At 36.3% G+C, this 19,862-nt stretch overlaps 1 protein-coding gene and 1 long non-coding RNA gene across 6 annotated transcripts in view; both read right to left on the bottom strand.

Moving 5' to 3' along the window:
* LOC132193311 (caskin-2) overlaps positions 1–19,862 on the bottom strand; it is a 158,160-nt gene that overhangs the window by 71,418 nt on the left and 66,880 nt on the right. The window lies entirely within an intron of this gene.
* Positions 896–17,949, bottom strand: LOC132193315 (uncharacterized). The gene is made up of 3 exons (XR_009441445.1): positions 17,877–17,949; positions 13,807–13,874; positions 896–1,417 (listed from the first exon to the last, which is right to left on the bottom strand). It is a non-coding gene; the product is annotated as an uncharacterized LOC132193315 (long non-coding RNA).

The following is a 19,862-nucleotide window of genomic DNA, read 5'->3' as shown; positions in this document are numbered from 1 at the left end:
ACTGCGTTCGATCACGTGGCCAAATTCGATTCTTTCTTCTTCTTCTTCTATAAACTCATTATAATAATATATTCGCGCAAATGAAACTCTCGTAAATCAGACTGTCAGATTCGAGCTATTATATTTTTTGATATCGCGTCCGTCGACAAGGAAAACTCGTAAAGAACGGGTCACGGTCTTGATGCTGTGTAAACAATGGTGTCCGACCCAACGAGCTCATTACTGATTTTGCATCCCACGAGGGCTCCGCAGCCTTGACCTGTCGCGAATCAAACCACGCAGCCGGTGACACGCCCACGTCGTATGCCAATAATTTGCGCGCGATGTGTGTACTTTGTACTTTGCGCGGCCCACACTGTCGTGTCGCGTCAGAAAAGTGCCTTGTAATGACCAAATCTTACTAACGAGCGCGAATTTGGCTTGTTTGTTAGTCGCTGCACGTGTGGTAATATTTTGGCTCTACGAATTTCACAGGTCAAGAGACATAAAAGTAAGAAAAAAAGAAGGGGAATTTTGAAAATGCTTCAATCTAGACAACTAAAATAAAGTGGTACACCGGTCAACTTTTTATAAAGTGTTTTTACTTTCAAAATCAATTAAACATATTTATTTATCACGTTGAAATTTAATTTTTTTTTAACTTTTTTTAAATAAACTTATCTTATTCCTTCTTTGTCTATTTCTTTATTCAAAGACGCTGTTATAGTAAAATATTTAATTTATTTAGAGCAAAATTAATTATAGAAAAGTCATTTTTAATTCCCATAAGTATATTTTTGTAGCATGGGAACCTATTTAATTGAATATTTAACTTGTTAAATTAACTAATCATTTGAATGCAAAAGCACTGTTCGAATATTAAATTTTCCTTGATTTTTAAAGTTGAATATTGAGATTTTAATTTTTTTTTTTTTTTTTTTTGCATTTTATAAGGATAACACTAAAATTAAACATTCGACTTCTTTTATTTTCTTCGTTCCAATAAATAAAATGCTTAAATTTGGACCATGTGATCAATTGATTTCTCTAAATTCTTACATGGTTAAATCTTTTTTACGAAAACTCCACGCGTCAGCATTTTTCAAATGCAAAAACGAGGTCAATTTGTATCTTTGAGTCACGAATTTTTCCCATTCATCTGTGCACAAAGGACGGCGAAAAAGACTGCACGTTGATCCCTCTCTTTGGAGAGGAAAAGCGAAAAGGGGCGCTGGGAACGAGGAAGAGCGCAGTCGTGATGATAAAAGGCGCTCACACGCATACATACATACGCAGATAGCAGCATATTAAGGTATTCATGGCAACGGTATTATCGTGCGACCCAAAGGGGTGACTTATATCAACAGCCGAGAGGGAAGTCGTTGGTGCTCCCACACACGTCGCGATAACACCCGGCAAGGCAAGCCAACGTACGTACCTGGAACAGAGAAAATTATCGCGTCAGTGAAAGGAATGCATGTTCGGCTTCACTAATAAGGTGGTTGCTTATAATCAGTCAGCTGCATAAATTTATTCGGCGCAAAGATCTTCCACTCGCGCGACTAATGAGCTTTGTGCGCTCGGTGGAATTTGCCCCGGCAGAGGCGAAAGGTTACGATCTTGTGAGTTGATATAGAGGAAATTGCGAACGACGGAGCTCATCAGCGTGAAAAACGAGATGATTAAAATTTGTAATAATTTTTTTGCCATCAATTATTGCAGTATGTGGTGTGATGGCTAATTAAAATACCCAGAGTAGATTTATTCAATCGCAATAATTTTTTCAACGTTAAAAAGTGAGTAAAAAAAAGTTTAAGATGATAGATGCGAAATTTAACTTCCTATTAATATGTTTTATAAGATAAGATTGGCGATATAACAATTCAAAAATAAAAGGAATCCACACAATTAATATTTTAATCTTTCTAAATCTAATTTTTATGTTATGCTGAATTTCGAATATGATCGATTGAATGATTTTAAAAATTTAATGTTTTTAATTAACTGTCCAAATCGAGTATTCTATTAAATTTGGTTTTCATCTGAGCAGCTCAAGTTGAATATATTTATAGATTATAAATTTATATTTTAATTGATATTTTTAAAAAGTACAACAATAGTTAAACTCACTTAAATTTTTTAATAAAAATTGCTAAAATAATTTGAAAATTTTTTAAATTAAATTAATTGAAGCTGCAAAATTTTAAAAATTATTAAATTGTAAATAAATTCAAATAAACGTTATATAAATATTATTTAAAATATTATTTATTATGTATAGTTTGATGATTCATTGATTTAAGAGGCAGAATTATTTATTTAGTTTAAATTTGTAATCTTAAGAATTAAATTAATGTATCCTTACTCTTCACATAATTTAGCTGTGACGGCCGAGACTTTCATTTCCCCGATCCAAGCATGAAATCGTATTTTCTTAATTAAATAATCCAATGGGATTGCTCAACTTTGAAACTGCTCATCTAGCACGTTCGAGATCACAATCTTTCCCATTAACAGAAAGTTCGCTTCTCGAACACAAAAGGATTTAGAATCGGATTTTTATTCACTTTCAAAATGCACGCTCGATTCCTCGCAGCCTTGATGCACTCAGTACAACACCCTACACGCGAATGAAGGAAGGCATGACAATTCAAAAAATACAAAACAGCTAGTGCATGTACTTAATTCAAATGCAGCTCTCGTGCCGCCTCCATTCATCATCCGTGCGCGACACGGCAGTAAATTTACAAAACGCAGCCTACATGTATGTGCAAATCCTACACATTTAAATTTTTGATGCACTCGTTGGCTCCGATAATTAGATTTCAGATCGTTAAGCAAACAGACTGGACAATTGTGCAATGACCGAACGAATTATTGATTCCGCTTTGATTCGCGCATTAATTTATTTATGCATGTGTGTGATGATTAATTACTGGTGTGCTGCGCGATTTGCATAGTATTCTCATTAATTTACCGCCCTGTTGTTTCAACCTTGGGTGGCCTACAAAGGCGAAGCCGGCTTTGATTTCAGACATTAATATTAAATCTGTTTATAATTGCTAATTATTTCAATTTACAAGTACAGTCAAATGAGCTGACCGGGAATATATGCATCAGTGTAATGTAATTTAAATTACAATATAAAACAACATATAAAATAAAAACTTTTCCAAGTATTCTTTTGATGTTTGAATAAATTTAATCGAATTGGCACTCTGGGATATATGATAAAGGATTTAAAATGTGATATTGCTGGAATATTTTATTGGAAAAATTCATCCACTGACTTACAACAATGAGCTAAAGCAAACTAAAAATTGAGAGATAATTATTGTTCAACAAGAAGATTTTATTTTTTATTCCAATAAATGTATACTGATTGTGAGTCACCTTTTTAATATAATTTTCAAATAATTATAATCAGAAACAAATACCAATCTAGTGGAAAAGAAAAAGCAATAATTTCAAATTTAATTTTCTGCAACCCCAGCCGAATATTATATTCAACCAAAATTGATTAATTTTGAGCACGAATTTAGATAGACACTCAGACAGCACACGTGTCAGTCTGGCATCGAACCCACTTTTTGGCAGAAGTGTCAAATCATGTGTGAAAATCGCGTGCTAAGAGAAACGGCGCGGCTCGAATCACCGCTGCGCAGCACTCGGACGCTTTCGCACATGAGATTTGAAGTATGGTCGATAAGAATCTCAAAGGAGCATCGAGTACCTACACACACACGACTCATCACCTTCGGTGCTTTTTTTTACAATAAATTTTATATATTATAAAAGGCTCGAGTGGAGCAGAAAAAAACGCTGCATAATGGTGGAAGTTAATCTGGGTTATGCGCACATCATCCGCAAGTGGCGGTGTCTACAGATAATAATACATGCCCTCGATCAAAACACGTTAAAGGCGGTTTCTCGGGAATGCTGAACCTCCGACGGTGCTTTGCATGCAAAGAGAAGCCGACCGTTTTCGCAACGAAAAAGAGATAAATCTCCGCGAGCAACACGCCAATTTCTGTTGTGACGCTGCAGCTTTTTTGGCCAAACGGCTTTTTACTTTGATCAGGAAATGTTGCAGATCTTGGAGAAGGAAAAGAAAATCCAAGCAGGGTGAAAGGAAATCTGAGCCCACATCACTTTTCTAAATTTCTTACAGTGGTCAAATTTTTCTGTTAAAGTTATTTAGCTGGTTTTGGACAAATGCGTCCTTAAAATATATGATTTTTGTAGTCGCTTTGTACAGACTATTTTAAATTTTTTATTTATTTGCATGCCCTTTATTCAAATTTAGCAATATCATGTTTTTTTCTGTAATAAATGGAGCAAAAAATAATTTATGGCCATTTTATTGTGGTTTCAAAATCTTTCGTAGATAATTCAAAATTCACACAAGCATATATCCCCTGGCAACGAGACACATAAGATATATTTAGTTATAAAGTTATTTAGTCTGAGGTACATTCCTTAAAAAAATATTTAAATTTTATGACTTATTTTTATTTTATAAAAATTTGCTTCAAAATATAGCAAAAATTAAAATTGCGAAAATTCTTGCATATTAGAATAATTAATTTTTCAACAAAATAAATAAAAACTAATAACGTAATTTAAAATTGAAAATTAATCATTTTTATTATGGTAAAATATAAATATTATTAAAATTATTAAAACAAAGTTATTATTTTTGCAACTTTATTTTAAGCATAAAGCTCCATTTCAAAACTGTTTTGAATAGACTTTTCCTTTCTGTTCTTTCTTCTGCTCCTTTTTTTTACAGTTAAGCAGATTTCAGCTCACATTTCAAATTTACTTAAAAGCCATCTCGATTTAAGCTTAGGTCTGGCAGCAGCAACTTCTGACTGCGCTGCTACTTTTGCTAAACCTACACCTTTCTCTCTTCCTTCCCGAGCAACTTTTTCAATTTGGAAAATCCGCTCGACTGGGCCGCTCATCCCCTGCCAGAATAAAGACGCATTTCGCAGCTAGGGTGCGCGTGCAAGGAAAAGAAATCTGCAGACACCCCAGACCGAGCGACCGACACATGCCTGATCTACTTATCGATTTCTTATATCCGAACGAAGAGGCTAAAATAAAAGAAGCGCCTCGGGGATTATGATAGGGCTATGAACTGCTTGATGAATTGCTCGGCCTTCTGCTTTCCATTTCACGCCCAAGATGGAAAAAAAATCCCACCACCTTTCATATAAAAATGGCGTGGGAGGAATGTAAAAAAAGTCACCCCGAAAAGACTGAGAACTTTCTGCTGGGCGAAAAAGTTTTAACAAGCCTTCTTCTTTTTTTAGACCATCATCATCATCACGGCCATCATTCAGCTGAGGAAGAAAATTTCAGGATGACCGGCGCTGCAGTTTTGAAAGGGGCCAGGCGAAATTGCGCAGATATTGCGTGGCCGCCCCTGCCTGGCCAATTACACGAGGCAATTATCGCTAATTCAAATAGAATTTCCTGCGCACGTGGGGGTGGTCGAGAGCAACAGACGCGCTGCCGGTTTTATTTAGGGAATTTCGGGAGGCGGGCGACCAATCTGTCATGATTCAGTCAAGCTTCCGCCTTACTTAATTTATCAATTCGGAGAGACTACTCGTTTTTTTATGCTTGCAGGATGTCGCCCCTGCAATTGAGCGCAGAGATGAATTCTCATGTTTCTTGTGAGAGTTGTTATTTATTAATACACATCAAAAACGTCAGATATATGAATGTGGGAAAGAAGATGGATTCAATGGTGTCCAAATTAAATCAAGATTATGTTTGTTTCTTTGGAGCTAAAAGTTAAACATGTAAATCAAAGTATTTACCGGTTTTTACAAAAAAGTATTTTTACTTATATAATTTTATAATTTTAAAATTTAGTTAATTGTCGTTATTTACTATTAAAAATATTATAAAATTTTATAATGTTTTATTTTTCATTTTTCTTTTTCAAATCATCATTGCGCATTTTATTTTAAATATACATAAATAATGTGAAACTGAGGAATGTTATAATAGAATCTTATTCTACTCGAACAATCATCTTTTTACAATTTAAGTTACAATTTAAATAGTTACATAATGAATTGTTAAAAAATATATTATATAAATAATTGGAAGTGTGCAGACAGCAATTATAATACACTTTAAGTAAGGCAAACGCAGATAGAGAATTCTTTTGAGTTCTGATATTTGTGATTATTTTAAAGGTCACGGTTCTTGTATTTTTCATACAGATGGCAACCTCAATCATAATTAATCACCCACCCGTATTAAAATTAATTAATTGATTGTTAGAGGAGGTACAATTACGCTTCAAAGAAAATCCGACTTATATTTTCGTTATTAATTATTATATTAATTTTATGAGAAGCTCACTAATTCCCAGAATAAAAACCATGAAATTTTGACGAATATTTTACATTTGATTACTAGACCAATATCTTCAATGTTGTGAGTTTATTTCTATCTTCGTCTGGCACCTTTTTTTGGCCAGAATATGACTTTTTGAGAGTGATGAAATTGAGATGTCGCTAATACAGGTCTGCTGCTTGCATGCTGTCGCGTTTTACACACACCTTCTCCGCTTTTTTTTACACAAACGCGTCTCGCCCGCGCACTTAACTTCCCTTTCAGGCGAAGCTCTTGAAATGCAATCCTACATTTCCCGTGTCTCGAAAATAGAGGAGCACCGGCCCTGGCAACCAGATGAGCTGCAGTAAAAACAGCGAGGGGTGTGAAATGACTTTTGGCTTTTACGGCCGCGCCACTGATTCGGCAGACTGCGTGGAGACTCCAGATAAAAATAATAATAATAAAACGGCGCGCAGAAAGACGCACATGGCGCGTCGGTTTGTCATTCAAGAGTCGTCCGGTGTGAAGGTGGGTGTGCGCGTCAGGGGAGCCTTTTTTCTCTGCGGCCCGACGTGTTCGTGACCGAAATAGGCAGTTGAGGGCAGGCATATATATTATATTTTTTTTAGAAAGACCAAAAATTAATTTTCCCCAACACATATTTGGAATTTTTCCTTCTCTTTTTAGATTTTTCGAGAGATTTTTATATACTTTTTCCCAGTCTGGCTCTAATTGCGGGAGATAAAATTGGTATAGCCCGGGCCCAAATTGCCTTTTAGCTTCTGTTCATTAAATGGCGTCATCACAGCGCAGGGTGGTGGGAAAGCTAATTAAAGACTCCGAAATGGTCTTTTATGATGATTGGTTTTACACAATTGGACCCTTCCGTGTTTTGTTTCCCTCTCTTTATCAGTTTTGGACCGTCTGCTTTTTCCTCCCTCGGCTCCTGTTCGATGATGACATTCTCGTATTTTTTCATGCGTGATCTTTCATCATCAGACACGCCAGACTGATCGAAATAATAACGGCCACGCTCTCAATAATGAAAAATAATACGAGCGTGTATATCACACACGAAACTGCCAGCAGGGCGCTCGGTGTCATCGAAAATTGACAGCGGTTCAAACGTGGAGCGGTTTGTGTTGTTCGGGAAAAGCGAAGCGCTTGCAGGGCTTTAAGTGGGTCTTTGTCAGCGATTTCATTTAGTCATTGCATAAACCCTGAATTCAGTCCACCGAGGGTGAAAATTGTATAAATGAAAATTTTGAGCTAATAAAGGATAAGCAATTTTGGAAATTTGAAAGTCTAAATGAATTGAATTTAAATAAAAAAAAAAGAACCAGCTAATTTCAATGAAATGGATTATAATAATTTAATTATAAAAATTCCATTGATTAATTATGTTAATTGAAAACTTCATGCAGCTTTTTACACTTCGATCATCGAGATTCTATAAATTTATATCTTAACTTAATTTACAAAACAAGAGAAAGTAGAGTTAAAATCTCATTTCCAATAAGATTCAGGTTCTTCCAGTTCCAAAATTAACACCTTTAATTAATTTCTATTTTTCTGAATTACCTTCAAGGCTTCTGTGAGGCTATTGTTAATAAACTGAATTTGTTAATATCTTCAACCTGATTTAAATTTTTGTTATCATAATTGATAAAAATGACGATTCGCTGACAAAGACTAGTTGCGACTGTTTTGATTGAAAACCACAATTATTTCAACTTTATTCATGCAAAAATACCACTCTCTTGTCAATTTTTCACCATGGCATCTATTAGAGGATAACAAAATAGCTGAACAATGAAGGAAAATTAAATTTGGTCGCATTCAGTTGGTTAAACTTTCCATCCAAATTTTTTAAAGGAATATTGATAAAATCCCTTTTCTCTCGAAGGTAATCACTTGCAAAATCCAATTTCGGCTTTTCCTCCTAAAAGCCTCCCCTGATCCCAAACCTGCGCTACGCCCTTGTGTTGTACATCATTTTTAACGTCCCCAACTCGTGTGTCTGTGTAGAGCGTCTCTGCATTATTCAAGCGAGCGCTTATATGTTGTGTGTATTTTATAGACTTGGCTCGTTCAAAGTCGCAGCCAGCGACGAATCCATATACATTGATTCCATTTCGGCACGCCGAAGTGCTTCGCTCCGGCTTCACATTTCATTTCACACACGCCGCGAGTTTCAAAGTGCTCCGCATGCGATACACAAAATATATAAACTGAACAGGGAACTTCGTCAATCTTCAGTAAACGGTTTAAACCTAATTTGCATACTTATCTTCAAGAATTTAGATAAAATATAAGAATAGTAGGTGTTCATTTATTTCTTTAACTCATCCTCTGAATTAATTAAGGTGGTTGTTCTAGACTTATTTTCAACAAATGATGTAAATATGAATTTATAATTTTTTTATGTTTAAAAATTAATTTAGAAACAAATATATCATTAAATGTGACGTTAATAAAATCAGAGGCTATCAAATTGCAAAAAAAAATAATTAAAACCATGATATAACTTTTTTTTAGCCACGAAATCGAAAAATTACAACAGAAGAAATTGAAGATAAATAAAGTGTAGAAATTTTAACTTAAATACAATTGTCCAAATTTTCAATCATTTTCTTGCCTTTTTTATTTTAATAAAAGAAATGGATGTAGGACAAATGATCATATTTCCTGGAATTTATTTTCCACATTTGACCAAGATTGGTAACTGAAGATTGGCGGTGTTCCCTTGTGAATGTCACAACACGTTCAACTCACAGAGACACGGAATGTTCATTAATCCTGCATGCAAATCAATCAAAATTTTCACGCAGAACGAGACGGCAGGATAAAAAATGCATGTTGTGCGCCGGTTTGTACCGAGAGCAATATCGGCGCGTGTGCGTATATTATTTTATTGTACATAGTTTGACATGAGCTGCGCTGGTGGTGGATGTCACTACACTACCCCTGGGGAGTTCACCCTCTGCATATACCAATTTTTCCGGCAGCAGCACTCAATACGTTCGGCAGTGCGAGATTATGAGAAATTCCTGCAGCCTTCCTTGTTCCACGCCACGGTGGGTATAGAATTTCTCTTTCTCTTTTACTGGCAGGTCATCTGCGAATCTCATATTTCAATTTTTTTTTGCTCCGTTTCTTTCGCAGCACCCCAGGCTTGGAAAGAATATAAGTAGGCAACCCTGCCAGCGGTGCCGCGCTTTTGACGAAAGGGTAATTGATCGGCGATTCGCGCAGCCGACCATTTTGGGTCAAATGTCAGAGCTGCGTAGCTGGAAAAGCCGCCGAGTGGAAGGAATGGCAGGTTTTGCTGCTCGACGGCCCGCAGGCTTTTCTGCTCGGCAGCTCACAAAATTTGTCAACCGGTTGAATTTCGGATCGGACGCTGTTGCCTCTCTTTTGTCCTGGGGCCACATCCGAAACACCGGAGAACAATTTGGCTTTTTGCACTTGAAACGCCCTAAAGGCTCCGATATAATGCGTACAATGAAAAAAGTATCAAAGTGTCCAATCGCACTGCGGTTTTGGGTTTTGATCCCCTAATATTTTTTGTGTTCACTGCATATAAATGAGATATCTTAAATTATTTACAATCAATTTTTTTTTGTTTTAATTTCGATGCCATTTCACCCAATTGGCTAAAAAAATGTACAAACAGAGAAAAATGAGAAAAGACTAGAATTAATTTTAAATTGTATGGAACACCCAATTCATTACCATTTCTATCTATAGTTGAACACGGCTGAAGTTTCTGAATGCTCAAAATTAAAATTTTCAATACTAAAGGGACACAAATTTAAGAAGGCTTAGCTTGATCTATAAAATTTAATTTCAATGTTAATCGTGTTTTGGGCTTAAATTTAAATTCAAAAATATTTTAATTCAAAAAGATCTTTTTACTAAGCTGTTTTCACGATTATAAAAAAGTAAAATCAATTGAAAGTAAGATTTTTATACTTAAATTTTGTTCCAATATTTATAACATGATTTGCAAAAAATAAAAATAAAAAGTATGCTAATTTATACACTTAGAATGTCACAATTTACTAAGATTCTCTGTAAGAATGAATTTTGGAGTCAATTAAAAACAAAAATCTTTTCTCTCATAGGCAGCTTATATGCTTTTTTCTTTAATGGGAGGATAAGGTGAATTTAATTATTTTTCCCCTCATGAAATTTAATCTCTCCTTTTGGTACAATAATTTTCTTTTGTTTTTAAATCAAGGCTAGGCATAATTATTTCGCCTGATTTAGGTTGAACAAGCACGAAACATCCCCTAGCTTTGCCCAAAAAATCCAACTCTGAGCTATCTAAATGAGGCGCATATCATTCTGGCAGGCTGCATTGGATGTGTTTACTTTTCTTAAAGCGCAATTTAACATCCAAATTTGTTCTCAAACACAAGATGCCATTTAGATTGTGGCAGTCGGGGGTGAGTTGTGACTTGGCCGAACAAAACACGCACTGCTCGTTTCGCGGCGGCACCGTGCATGGGAATGCGTTTTCTCGCGGCGCGCGATAAAGGGGAAATCCTAGAAAATAACCACCCTCTTAATCGAGGGCTGCGGCGAGCGTTAAAAATAATATACATCCGCGTGGGAAGCAAAAATCGAAACGTGCGTGCCGCCGGGGGTGCAATTTGGGGTATGGCAGAAACGAGGGCACACAGTCATTTTGTATGATAATTAAGCAAAGGAGCCACCGGTGATTAGGGCCTGAACAAAAAAAGGTCACTTTGAAACAATTTGCGCTGGAAATTGAAATTAAATCTAGAATGCTCTGCCGGTTGCATAACTTGGTGCACCTTCCCTCTCGCTCTCGGTCTTTCCGGCCGAGGGGCTTTCTTCGCCAGTGCGTTCTCGAGTGCAGTGTCATAAAGCCACGGAGGAGGGAATTAAACAAGGGATAATGCAGCTTGCGCCTCTGCAACTTTAATCCAATTCAAAATAATGACTACCCTTATCTTAAAAGAGGAAGCGGCTGAGCATGGATCTCACTTGTGCTCTCTCCCCGAAGAGAGGGGTCGTGGAAAATAGCAACTTTTCTTTTTAATATGACACGTTTATTCATTCCGTGTCGCACCGTTTTACTCCAAAGAGGTTGATAAATCGTTGATATTAAAACTTCCAGCATTTTACATCAAATACTGGGAAGTAAAAGTAACTCCAATTCCTGGAAAGAGTTTATCTTTTAACCAGAAAGTTACACAAGTTTTTTGATTCCAGAAAAGGTTTTTTAAGTTGGAAATTATTAAGAAATGCTATCTAAACGGAGATCTCTATTTATTTACAAAGAACTTTTCATATTAAATTAGAAAATTTTATAAATGATTGGTCCATGTATAGCTTGGTTTAGGAAAAAATGTTATAAACATTAGAAAGAACTTTTATCTAGTTTAAAGCGATCAAAGGATTTGTATTGCTTACAATGAATAAGTACTAACAAAAAAAAAATGCATTTTTAAGTAAAACAGATATTTTTAAGACAATTATTATATATTTAAATTTTTAAATTTATATTAAATACAATGTTTTAAAATGAATTAAAAAATTTGACAGCCAATTGAAAAGAAATTACTCAACATCGGTCCAGTGTAAAAATATAAAATTGTTTAAAGGCATATTAAAATAAATAATAAAACGTTCACTCCAACTTAAATACTACTTAATTTTAAAGAAAAAATTAAACACTGCTAATTCGTTTGCATTAAACTATACAATATTTAATGAAGATAATAAGATAGAATACATTACCGCAACAAAATTAAAAGCCCAGATATTTATCAAATTCTCCAGTAATATTTTTAGAGTCTAGTGTTGACAAAGATTACATTCCACAAACCGAGCAAACATAGAAGTTTGCTGGCTCAAATCCGGCAGAACTCTTGCTCTCCGCCCTCACTGAGCACCACGGCTCTAGCAAGCGCTAGTTTTGCCTCATTGTTATCGAAGGGAAAAAAGCAAGCGAGAGATGCAAGCCGCGAGATTCCCACACAGAGCACCGGCAGTCTCTCTTTCCCTAGCTCTCTGCGTTTTTTCACGAACAGGAACGAAAAGTCAATTCCGACGGCGCGCACACACCCCCTCATCACGTGCAATCTCTCTCGAACTCCCCGCGTGTAAAGAGAAGTAATGGAGCCGAAAATAAAACTAGACGAGAGAGATTTAAATGGGCCCGTCGCTCTCCGAGTGTCACGATAATAATTGAAATGAATGTCAACTTTTTTGTCCTCATTGTTTCGTCTTGTCTGATGGTGATATTATTCATGTCGGCCGGATGAAAGAAAAGGGGTGAGGTATGCTGCGGGGACATAAATCGGGCGCTGAGCTTTTTCCGGCCGGGCGTTTTTTGATGGGCCAGATTTTATTTCGGGGGAATAAAACAGAGAAGAGAGTGCGTCTTATCGGGCATTACATCACTTTGGTTTTAATTTAACTGCCGCGGAGAGCGTTGAGTGTGATTTAAATTTATATTTGTGTCTCCGATAGGGATATAAAAGTAAAGGCGCCGATCGTGCAAAGGAATTTGGGTAATTCTAAAAGCAAAAGTTATATACGGAGGGAAAAAATAAAAATATATAAAAGAAAAAAGGCACCAAGGTTGCTCGCGCGTGCTAATTGGCCGATATTTTTTCATTTCTCAATTTTTAGGAGCTATTTTTGCGGAAGGGCCACTTTAATGCATAAAAAAGTTGAGGTCTGTCGATGATAAAACCCCCGACATTTTTTATTAAAAACGGCGTCTTCCTCTTCCAGGCGGCAATAAAAATCCGCACACTCTTTTTAAAATTAAACCTACCCGGACCATTATGGGCACACGGACGCACAAAAATGATAATAAAAATTCTGCGCTGCTCTTTTACGACTCCGAGCCATTGTATCATGGGCTGCAATTTTTCGCGTGTACACTTTTATGTATAAACTGGCGAATGCCGAATGGACGGAACGGGTTCAGGTGAGCGAAGAGGAGAGGAGCAGAAAGCCGGCTCTGCTTTTTTGGACTCGCGTGCAATTGAAGGTCGAGCGCGGAAACAAAGGGAATTACGGCGAATGACCTTCACGAGGGCAGGCGTGCCGTTTAACGTTCGTTATTTCTGCATCAAAACGACTCCGCCGAGCAAATCAAGCTCAATGAAAATTGAAGAACGAAAATGTGAATAATCCATAAAAGCTTATTCAAGGCGCTTTTGATGATTTCCGGTTAAAAACCTTCATCAATTTATAAAATGATTTATTAAAAATAATTGAATTTTAAAATTTTTTAATTAATAAATTTTATGAAAGTTAAATTTTTTAAATTTTCATATCTAATTGATGAAAAAATATACCGATCAATTTTTTTAAAAGCAGAAAAATTTAATTTTCTTTAGATCCTGCACAAATTTATAATATGCTACAAACATAAAATTATTGGTAAAAAATAAATTAAATACCGAATTTCCTACTCACAAGTATCTTAAAGCCGATTACTCATTTCAATGTAATAATGGAGGTAGATCAAAATCGCTTTCTCTTACCTGGAACAAAAGAACGATAAATTAGCAATTAATTATCTCTCTCGGTACACTTTTGAACAAATGAAATATTTTATTTAAACTCCGTGCGCAGAACATTATTCACAGCGTGTGTCATGCATGAAAACATTATTTCTCATCGCACACACGCAAATATAACATAATGCTTGCCCGGTCTGGCAGCGTGCAATATGCACAATATTTTAAACCTCCTGCACGAAGTCTCTTCGAGAATAAAGAAGAAAAAGCGCACACTCAAGGCTAATTGCATTGGCCGAGCGATAAATAACCAATCGGAAAATAATGCACCACTGCACTGAAAGGATTTATGACGCAGATATTGCGATAAAGCAAAGGCCGCTAATGTCACATTGTTGTGCATTCTTTCGCACAGAGGTAGGCTAATTATCCTCTCTCGTTAACTTTGCAGGCATCGGAATTTGAAGATCATGGCATTAAAAAACCATAGATGCATCTCTAAACTTGAGAAAGAGTCTCTTTAAGCTGATGTATAAGTTGGAAAACTTGAAAGAGGGTCCCAATTGCAAGTTAAGTTGTAAAGTCAGCTTTTAATTACAAAACATAATTTAAAAAAATCATATATTTCGTTTAATTTTTGCTCTAAAATTCATGTTTTTCCATTTTGAACTAATTATTTTTCACTTGAGTTTAACAGTAACGAACTACATGTAAATTTTGATGGAAAAATATAAAATTTACAGTAAATTTAACTGTAATTTTAAAACAAATGACATGTAATTTACGAAGATTAAAATGTATGAATGAATTCTGGTGAAAATAAAGAATTTCTTCATAAGACTGCATCAGACAAAACTTTCAAAAGAGGTTTCAACTTTGTCAACAAGCACAAATTTTCTTTTCCAATTCAACAAGTTGAAAAGAATCAGCAGATGGAATAGCAAACAAAAGAATTGGAATATGCAAATGCTGATAAAGACGGTGGTGTTTGTCGTCGGCAAACTTCGCTAGAGAGTTGCTGTCCAGCAGGCGAGTATTTATTTAATAACCTGCAGTGTCTGTTTATTTCTCTCCAAAGCAAATAATCTCGCCGAGAAAAGCGCGCATTCTCGCCGGAGAACAACTTCTTTTTGTCCGAGCAAATAGCTGCATCGCAATGAGCGTTGGCTGCATTTTCAAGGATGAAAAGAAGTCGCAGGTAGCTTTTTAAAAACCGGCAGCGCAGAGAAGAAAAGAAGAAAAATAATATATAATATACTGACTGGCACCAAGTGGAACACCGTCTGCATTTCAAATCAATATCACAAGCGGAGAAATTCTTTTCCATTCTCGCCGCGGTTTCCAACTTTTATTGTGCGGCTGTAAACACGCTGGACCGATTGATTTATTTAAATATTCATTATACGCTCGGAACTTCATCTTAGCAAGCGTTTTTTACGAGGGCCGAACCAGACTTTTGTCACTTATTCCAAAGGTGGTCCCCGTAATAGCAGTAAATTGAATTTACGACCGCGACCGCTGGGATAAATTTGGACCGGCGCTGCTCTTAGGAAAATAACCGAAAACTGGATGATGATAATTCTTTCTCTCACTCGTGCGCTTTTTGAAATTTTAATGAGATCCCTTGCGCTTCTAGCCTTTTTAATGCCGTGATTTAGATTTACATTTGGGCCGAACACGGTTTTATTTCTCTCACGGCTCCGCCTTATACCTTTTGGGAAGGACTTTTTCATGCAGCTTTGTGCTGTTTACGGTGTTGGACGGAAAACAGAGGCGAATAAACTTCTTCACGTGCCTTCAGGAGAGAAGCCCGCTTTTTATTTCCTCGTGCAAAAAGGAGCAGGCAGCGTTTTCCGCCAGCTCCCGCGAGAGAGCTGCTGTTTTAAGAAATTTGCAACTGGAGAGAAGGAAGCAAACTCGCGCGGCAATAACGTTGTAAGTTTGATTTTCCACTTGGAACGCCACTTTCAACACGAAACCTCTTGACTGCCAAGAGAGAAAAGCAGGCGAATGCAAACTACACCAAAGCAAACGTGAGCAGCTTGGAAACTTCACAGCAAAGAAAATCTTCATTAAAGCACACAAAAAAGGGTTTGTTTATGCGCAGCGTATCAAGAAAATAATTTATATAAAAAAAAACAGGCGGCTCTGAAAAGAAAATTCGATTTGTAAGCAATTCAGTCATTCAAAGATCAGATATAAAGAGGTTCAAATTAATGAAACAGAATTGCGACAATTGGTAAAGTAAAATACTTAATTAAATTTTTTTGTCATTGACGATTCGAATTCAGCACTTCACAAAATATAAAAGTTAGTGTAAAAACTTAAGGAAAATTTTGTGGTATTTTATAATGATGAACTAGGACCTTTTACTTTTATTAAAATACCTCTGCATAGAGACAATTAATTAAAAAAAAAATCGATGTAACCGACTCTCTATGAAAGGCAAGATAATGTTTTCCGCGGTTTTATTTAGCAAACTCGTTACTTAAGCCGCGGGTGGTCCTGTATATGCAAGAAGGGAACCAAAAGAGGAAGCGCTTTTTGATTAGTATTAATCTTCATCAAGGCAAGGTCGCGGCGACAGAAACACGTACGTTCGCCTCGCATATGCAGTATCATTGTTTGCGATCGCCAAGCCAGCAGAGTCGCGCGATTCCGTGGCCCGAGGATACGCAAAACCACATTTGATAAAAATATATATAAATTTCTCCACGGCGGCTTTGCTTTTCGAAGGATCGTATGAAATCTTATCTTTGCTCCTCTCCAGCTTGCATATATAAAATTTAGACCCGAAAGAAAACATATCTTAAAGAGGCCTTTCTACAGGGGAGGAACCGAGAAGCCATTTGCGGCCAAAAAGGGTTGCTCTCGTACGAGAAAAATAATGAGTTCACCTGGCCTGGTGTGAACGCGAGAGATGTGCAGCTGTCAGGTTCATTTCCTGTTGCTGAAAGCGCGCGTTCAATAAGTTAGCCGGCTTTACGAATGGTGACAACCGAGAGGGAGATAAGCCCGCCGAAATGAGGTGCACATGAATCACCAGACGCGAAAGATCAATAAGTGCCGAGAAATGTATAAAGATTTTTTTATATAAACGCAGATCTTTCCTCATCGCAGCAGTGGCGCAGAGGAGCCTGCGTTGGATTTGGGGCTAGTCAAGTATAATAAATGACAGAGGAGGAAAATCTGCAGAGAAATTAATTAGTAGCGATACGATCATTTTCGGTAGGATGAAAAGAATTCAAAGATGACGTGGGACTCAGCAAATTTAATTTAAAATACCGTAAAATACTACTACAGGTAATGCATTAAAAAATTATTACGACATATTTCTTATTAACAAAAAATTTTAATTTCTAGCCTAAATATTACTTTTTATATTTTATGAATATTAAAAATTTTACACAATAAACAATAAATAATTGTATAATGTTTATTTACTAAGACATTGATTAGTTTGGATTTATTTTATTTTATTGATAATATAAAATTAATTCATATAATCAAGTTGATCAGCGAAAAATTAAGCAAGTGAAATTCCAAAGTAAAAATTCAATTCACCGTTTCTTTTCTCCATTATTTGGACCTTAATAAATTATCAATTATTATTGTAATGAAATTCTTATTAAATACAAAATATTAAGCAATGGACTTTAATATTAATCAAGTAATTTCGTATGTATCGCTCATTGCAATCATTCAAGTCAGAAAAAATCAGGAAAGACGCGTTTTTGATTATGCTCTTGACGACAAACACCTTGACATTTTCAGCGGCGAGGCGCGTATCATTTATCAGGAAATTTTGTGCCCGAAACGACATGTACGCCTACCAAATTTCCTGTTGCTCGCGGTGAGCAATAAATCAGCGAAGGCGACCTTTTTATTATTATAAAATACGAGCGTGTTTGTTACGCAGAAAAAAAAACCGGGCGCAGGTATTTCCTCTGCATTTGGCAATAAATATAATTATGACGTCACTTCGCGCCCGCGAGCTACGTGGTGTGCTCAGCGAAAAATTAATACCATAATACAATTTGGCCAAAAAGGAGAAGGCGGATTTGCCAGAGCGGTCGTCGTTCGCCAAGAGTCAGCCAGGAAAAGAAGACGAAAAAAATAATAATAATAAAAGAGCGCAACCTTGAAAGCACCTTGGGTTCTTTTTTCTTTCTCTTATCTCTCGCGAGAGTAACAGAGATATGTAATTTTTGTTTATCAAACGTAATAATCCCTTCGGCGTATGTGTTTATATAACTCTGCGGAGGGGAAACGACATGAATAGTAGTTGTATTTCTTTTACTCTCGATGGTATTTATGTATCACCGTGGAAAACACGTGTCCTTCAGACACGGTGCTCATCAGAAGAGAGCTTCGACGTCCCATAAAGCTCCACTTCGGTTGATAATAATAATAATAATATAACACCGACCGGGCCTCTTCTCATGATCCTTTTAGCGTTCAGCCAACGGTACATTCTCCGTATTATGTAGTTCTTCAAATAATTTATACTTGGCTTCGGTCTAGCCGCATTATAATAATGGACCACACTCACTACTGAATGTGTATAGCCGTGATGTCACCTCGTCCCAGTGGATAACGAGTGAGATTATTTTCCGTCATGCTTATATAAAAAGAGACGGAGCACAATGCATTTAAAATGAAGAAGTGCTCTCGGGCAAATGCAAAGCACTGGCTTGCTTTCGTATTTCATTATGCATAGCTCTATTAAATGAAAGAATTGGATAGGAATTAAAAAAAAAGATAATTAATTTCCAGTGCTCTTCTTAATTTTATTAACAAGTAGAGATAAATAATTCCAATTTTAATTAATTCTAAAAATAATAAGGATCATTCACTTGCTAAATTAGAGAATGAAAATTGCTGGGATAGGCTTATATAGCATGCGAATATCCTCCAATATTTCTATCTTCTCATGTGGGTAAAATTTAATTAACTTGCAAAATATTGAATTTATCAGCAAAATTATTGACAATTTTTGCATATCTATGTTCTTTTTGTTCACGATGGTTTTATTGGATATTAAAAACTAGTTCAAAATAAAAAGAATTGTTTTACTTCCAGAAAAAAATTATAAAAACACAATTAATGAGGACAAGATAGCGATTAAAATTAAATTTATCTATTTTTTTCTGAACATTATGTCTGTCGTGTTAATAAAGCCAAATATTAATTATCACTCAAGTTTTCAAAACTCTCTAATTCTTGATCTACAGGAATTTTTAGAAAACTTTTTAAATGGGAAAAAGATGAATGTAAATGAAACGTTTTGAATGATTTCCTTTAAAATTCTAGGAAAAAATTTATTAAATTCATTGTGAAAAATTACTCACTTAAACTGTTGACGTTCCTCTAATTAACTAAGAGAGTTCACGAGGCCGCAGAGTAATAGACCGCACAGACGAGATATTATTTGCTCTTTTCTAGATTGATGAGCGCGAAACCTCGAGGTAAATCAGAAACCGCACATTAGAAGAGCCTCATCTCTCTCTCGACCATCATTAATCTCTTCCCAGCACTCTGTGATTTACGGTCTGCTTGTTTTCCATTGCAGAAATTTCATCTAATTTTCCGCACTCGGCGTCTCAATCTGCGCGCTAAAACGAGACTTCGCAGAATCACTCTTGATTGCCGCTGTTCAAATGGTCCTTGGAAAGAACCAACTAACGACCTTGGATGCTGACGATGCGGCGAAAAGCAAAAGTGCAGCACTTTCGGCCTGCCATCTGTAATTAATTGCCGAATTGATTAGCGAAAACGGCCGCCGCCCAAAAGCCCCTTCAGCTTTTGCCGTCGATGCCAATTTTCATTAATTAAATCCGAGATTAAACGAGGCAAATCGGCCACCCGCACGCGCGTGCGAATGCGTTCGTATATAATTAAAAATCAATTCCGAATCGGAAATCGATTAACTGCGGCGCGGTTCGTTTGCGGCCTTTTAGTTTGCGGATCACGCGTTGTTTGTTGCACCGCGAGCAGCAGGTCGGCAAATTC

This window comes from Neocloeon triangulifer, unplaced genomic scaffold, assembly GCF_031216515.1.
Source record: "Neocloeon triangulifer isolate White Clay Creek 2 clone unplaced genomic scaffold, ASM3121651v1 ptg000004l, whole genome shotgun sequence".
NCBI lineage: Eukaryota > Metazoa > Arthropoda > Insecta > Ephemeroptera > Baetidae > Neocloeon > Neocloeon triangulifer.
This window is presented reverse-complemented; position numbering and strand designations above follow the sequence as displayed.